Here is a 6,289-nt window from a genome sequence, read left to right as displayed (position 1 = left end):
CAGGCAGGCTTGGTGCTACTTGGTGTGGCCAGTGGCTTGTCGCGAGCAGACGACACCTTGCCGATCGCGCGTTATCACTGCTGCTATATGCTGACGACGTCACTCTAGTGGTTTCTTTATCGCTGTTGTGAGATAACAAGTTGGTAAATGAAATAAGTCCACTTTCTTGAAAGTCATTTTTTATGGGAAACAAAGCTTTACACGTAAAGCGGTAATTTCTTCTGCTTAGCGCAGCAGCGTTGCGTAGGTTTGTGAGGTGTTTTTCGCCGTCTGTTATTGCGGAGCCAGTGCTAAATTTCATTTGAGCAGCAATGCGGTGCTATTGCGTATTGCCGACGAAGCAACCGGGGGTGTCATTTCATGATGTACCAGCCGAGGTCCCCTTGCGTGAGAAGTGGCTGCACGCAATATTAGGAGACGCATTTTCCAGCACTCCAATCAAGGAGCAGAGTTGTATGTAGCCTGCACTGACCAGGCTAGAGTTTCCAGTTCCGCTTATAATAAGTGCATTTGGGTTTCTTTTTTTTTTTTTGCCGAGTCGCTTGTAGAATTTTTCCGTCGCTTGTGGCGTTTTTTGGGGCTCATTTGTATTTTCTGAAAAAATATAGATATTTTAGTGATCATCACGTTCCCCAATAGCGCGATTGTCGATGTCTTGAGTAGTTCAGTGTTGAAGTCAAACATACGTCGGGGGAATCAACAAGTAATCTTAAAGGGATACTGTACAAAATTATTTCGGCCAGGATTTTCAGCCAAATCCAAAGATTGCGTGCTGCAATCGATAGAGAACAACCTTCATTTCAGGCAGAAACTAGAGGGAGAAATGAATTTAATGCCTTTTTTAACTAGAGGGTGGGGGGGGTGGAGGGGCGTTTGGTGACGTTACATACACCTGAAACGGGCATGCCAACAATGCCAGCAGTCAGGTTCCCAGGAGAGCACCGGCAGCGAAACAATGGCTGGGGTAATGCATCCGGGCTTTGTGGAAGGCGGAGAGTGGGATGCAAGGAGAGACGGAGAAAGAGAGGACAGGAACACATGCATGGGCCTCGGAGAATGTGACGTCACGGCTCGCGCTCGCGTGCAGTAGCCGCGCCCTATCCACCAAAAATACAGCCAACTGTCCAAAAAACAACTGCGCTCGTGGTGTTCTGAATGTTTCCTTACTTGTGTCTTCGTCTTCTCGCGCAGTTTAAGAAAGTTTATCGCTATGAACCAACTAGCCTGCCAGAACGTATTACTGTCCAAAAACACGCAAATAAACCCTGTTTATCGGAAAATTCACGTCTTCTGTGTAGAGTTTGGATATTTTTCGTTAGATTTGTCCAATTTTTGTTCAGTATCCCTTTAATCATGCACTGGCAAACGTGCATTCAAACGCAGACTACCCTGGAGACAATGTTAAAAAGTTCGTACATGTGCTTTCGTCCTAATTGTGCTGTACAAGATATTTCGCTGTACAAAATAGTTAAAAAGATTTTTTCAACTCCCCTTCGTATTTAAGTGACGTTTTTATATTATAATCGAAGATATTTCAAGAATTGGAAAATTCATCCAATTACCGCTTCTTTTGGGCTTCGCAAAAGCCGAGCCGCTTTTTTGGGCTTCTTTTGTGACGATTATTCGCTTGTTAGCTCGGTAGGATCTGGCAACTCTGGACCAGGCGGTTGCTCAAGCCTTGTGCAATGCCTAGTATGTTCAGCGAACCGACGCCGAGCCTTGCGCAAAACGTCGAGAGCACAACAGCGGCCAGTGTGTCCACGAGCACGACAGTGCCAACAGTACCCGGCGAACTGGTTCTGTGCCTTACTCAATCATTCAGGGATACAACAACTGCGCGAATTGCGCCAATTTGATAAATTCCTTATTTTTGCGCCAAGCTGAGCCAAAATCGATATATTTGTAGAAACTGCGCCACGCTTCGCCAGAATGCCCAGCCAGCTTCAAAATTTACTCAGTTGCGCAAATTTTAGCGAGAAATGGAGGCCGCGTTGGTCATATACAGTATGGGCATCATCATCTAATGCAGGCCCGCAGACCCTCCAGAATGGTTCAGAATGGGGCATAGCGCCCCATTCCCTACCCTACCCCCCCCCGCCCACGCGATACAAAAGAAAATCCGATCTCGCGTAACTACAAAACGTTGGTGTAAGAGAGTACAGCCGCTCCAGGGAAAGATGCACTTTCTGCACAGTGTCTTCGTATTGAGAGCGCAGCACGTAGCAGGATATACGAGCCGCCCGCTGATTGCTGCTGAGGTAGTGCGCGCGCCAGCGATCGCGACCGCGCCCTTAGAATCAAAGTTCAAAGTTGCTGCTCGAGCGACAGCACCCCCCCCCCCTCGCGTCTTTTCATACTCGTTCAAGACGGGCGGGGCGTTTTTTCTCTGCTTCGATGGCAGGCCTCCCGAGCGGATGGTGTTATCGCGTGCGCCCTGCGAGCAACGGAGATGGGCTGGCTCGTTTGATCTCTGCTTCAGCCGCGTTCGTCGCCCCCGCTTTCGCGTGCTTTTACCCGCGGTAGAACATACGATGCGCGGGGTGATGTTATCAATTTGGACTATATACGGGACGTGACGGCAAAAAGCTTGTCGACAGTGTCCATATAATTACTATCGCAATAAAAAGGACAGTGGTTCTCAAATTCCCTGATGCTTGTTTTACTGCGTGCAGAACGCTCTTTAAGCCACTTTTGCCGCAGTACACTGGTGTCTTGCGGAAAAAGCGTACTAAGATTTAGAAGGGGCTATTAGTACTAGCTGTCAGGGACACAGCAATTACTCATTCGTGCACGCGCCGTGTAATGACGAGTACTAGTATGATCACTGACGTCTAAAAAATTATTGGCAATCATTTGGAGCTGCTGTGTACGGCGTTTCTGCGGCCTTGAGAAACAATAGACAAAAGCTTACGCACGTTTTCTTTTTTCGCCACCCCCACTTGCTCCTGCTTTACAAATCTCCCGAATTTTGAGGTTGCCAGGTTCGCAGATCCACGTTAGCATTTGCAGTGCCTGTCGAAATATTTGACAGGCCCTGCAAACACCAATGTGCACTTCATTGTTCGCACTGTGGGGTGGCTCCAACGTTTTTGGGTGGCTCAACACACTGCTTTTATTGAAATAGCAGTGTTCACGTGCACTGTGCACGAGTTAGCTGATGTTGAATGGTTTGTACGTATTTTTTATTTTCTAAAAGTTAGCCTTCTTATACTGCGCCAAATTTGGGATTTCGTGCTAAAAAATCAGGTTTTTTTCGTAACCTGCTCCAAATTTGGATTTTCGTGCTCCAAAAGCAACATTTTGCTGCTCCAAAAATTGCTCCAATCCTGTTTCGGCTGTTGCACCCCTGTGATCGCAAAACACGACACCGACAAATGTGTCCGCACGCACGCCAGTGGCAACTGTGTTCGGTCAACTGGTGACGTCCTTTTCACAACCTCAAAGCACGACTCAAGGCACCAAGCAAAAGCGTAAGCGTACTCCCTCAAGCCTTCGTTGTCACACGAACAACCAGAATAATTCAATATGCAAATGAAGGGCCAGCCTAAGTTTCTAGACAGTGACGACAGCAACAATGAAGGAAGCGAGCTAACCAAACAATCTCGTCCAACCTCAGCAAGTGGAGACGGATCTGACAGCCGAGAGTACCGGCACATTCAGTACGACACGAACGGGAATGGCGTATGTAAAACGTTCGTTCAAGACACAGACATCATTTAGGCTCTACCCCTTGATGCACTTGGTCCACCGCAAGCGACTGACACGAGAAAGAGCAGACACTGAAAGCAAAAAATGAAAGGCTGGGGCAGGAAAACAGATTCGTGCCAACAGAAGAAACACTGAAAGCTAAAAGAAGCCGCGCACGTCGGTGCATTTATAGAAGTAATGTCCGATGCCTGGAAGGCGAAATAAAAGACTTTTCTGATCGTTGATCAAGTCAAAAACTACAAAAGAAAAAGCTGCAGTGGTCAGAAACCACTCTGAGGCACAGCATCATACCCGGAAATTTGTCAACGAAGGCGTACGAGTATTTGCGCTTGGAAGTCCTGCTGAGATTGCCCTGCAACAAGGCGCGGCTTCAGAAGAAATTCGCTTTACTCAGCGAGTTCGTTGCCGCCTTGAAACACCACAATCAAAACTTTGTTCGCTGATAGTTGATGAAATAAGAACATGCCAGAAGTTACAGTACCATAAACAACGGACGCATTCAATGGCGACGGGGTGCTGAGCTGCAACACCTTGTCGAAAGCTCTCAGAATGAGTGCTTGGCTGTGCTGTGCTTCTTACTATACGGCCTCCACTGTCGATACAAAATACCTGTAGGGTATTTCTCACAAAGGGATGCGCAGGGGAGCTGTTAGCAGAAGTCACACACCATGTGATACAGAAAACGTCGGAGATCGGCTTTGATGTCGCCCGTGTGGTAACGGACGACAAAGATTAACGTGACAGCCATGGAAGTACTGTGTGATGGGGCGCTGCACGTATGCGCTCCGCACCTCGCGGATGTCACGAAGAATATCTTACTTTCAACCGGAGCCACATAATAAGAAATGTTAGGTCCCAGTTTCTGACAAAAGACATCGGTGGGGAAAAAGAAATAATATGTACCTAAAGAAGATCTACAAAGTGCAAGAGAACTCAAAGGAAAGCCAATAAGGTTTCTCACAAGAAAGCACTTCAAATATTGAAAATAAGATGAAACTAGCTGTGCAGTTGCTGTCAGCAGCGGTAGTTGGATTGATTGATTGAAATAACTTTAATGATAACTTTAACTTTAATGATACTTTAGCGGTAGTTGGAGCCTTAAAATATTTCAGAGCAGGCAGGACACACGTAAGATGTAGAATTCCACTTCCTCGAAGTGATGCAAAGATGGTTTGCTTTAATGGACGTAAGCAATTGCCAGCAGTACGTTTATTGATATTGATTGCCGCCCATTCATTGACGTAGACGACGCAAGGCTAGATTGGCAGGAACACGCTTTCATTGCTTATGTAGAAATCTGAGGGATGCAAGCAAAGCTGAAAACTTCTTCAGCAAGGAAACGTGCGACGCCCTACTCTTCACAACACAATCCAATGTTGCCTGCATACAACACCTGCTGAGAAGAATTTAAATTTGTTCTGAATCGAAAGATGTCGAGTGTCACAAACGAGCGCGTTAATAAAGCGCTCACGCGGCCGCTCCCAAACGGCAGCGAGATAGCACAGCGCCGGCCGCTGGCCCAAGAAACGCGAACAACGAAAAAACATGTACTAAAAGACGCCGGCGTGGCGCTCCCCCTCACCCACTCGAGCCAGACGCAGACAACCAGATCAAACGCCCGATAAAGCCTGGAATCATCTAGAGGAAAGCAGGATGCAACGCCAAGCGACGCCGCTGCGAGTAGAACCGGCGAGAAAAATCTCGAACGTTCCTTAGCCTTCGCTGTACTGCACGCCGAAGAACCCTCCCGACGCTTCTGGAACCCGGGGGTGAAGGGATAAAAGCGTGCACCGACGACGGAGGAGTCAGTCAGTCAGTCCGGAGATGGTGAAGTTATGCTGAGTGTGGCTCCGTCAGCCAAAGAAGACGTTTTTTATGATGTGCGGTCAGTCGATCGTCGTTCTGGAAGAATCGGATGACGACGCCGTGTAGCCGTGACAAGTTACGACGACGGGAAGAACGCAACGACAGACAGCGCTGGAGTTGGCGTGAGTGTTTCCTAGAAGCGAAGCAATTAAGTACCGTCCAAAAATTGTCGACTGGATACGCTGTTTAACATTTAGGACTTTCATGTTCTTGAATAAGTTGAAACGCATCAGATTGCATTTGTAGCGCGTGATCTCTTCGTTTAGTTCCCGTTGTGTTAACACCATCTGTGTTATATTGTGAAGTTGTAACTGGTACCAGCCCAGTGTGCATGTGTTTGATGTTGTACTGCCTTAACTGAGAATATATTTCGTTTGTGCTATCGACTCTCGGCTCTGACTCGGTCTTTGGACCACAACCGGCGTTCGCTGGTGCACTAAAGATGAACTCTAAATTGTCCGCGCTTTCGTGCTGCGTTTCGGGGGGCTGATACGTCCGCCCTTGGATCCGCCCGGCGATTGCCATCCCCATTAACGGGATCAGTGACAATCATTCTGGCGTCCGCGACAGGACATTTTTAGTGCAAAGTGTGTCCAAGTAAGGAGAAAGAGGAAATGCTTGAGACGATTTGATAGTACTTGCGAACGTTTTGAGTGTGCATCGCGTTCTCGCTAACCGGTGTGCAGAGAGGTTTGTTGGATTGGGTCGAAAGTTA

The sequence above is a fragment of the Rhipicephalus sanguineus genome, unplaced genomic scaffold (assembly GCF_013339695.2).
Source record: "Rhipicephalus sanguineus isolate Rsan-2018 unplaced genomic scaffold, BIME_Rsan_1.4 Seq11374, whole genome shotgun sequence".
In the NCBI taxonomy this organism is placed as follows: domain Eukaryota; kingdom Metazoa; phylum Arthropoda; class Arachnida; order Ixodida; family Ixodidae; genus Rhipicephalus; species Rhipicephalus sanguineus.
The sequence above is the reverse complement of the archived record's forward strand: the minus strand, read 5'-3'. Positions refer to the sequence as shown.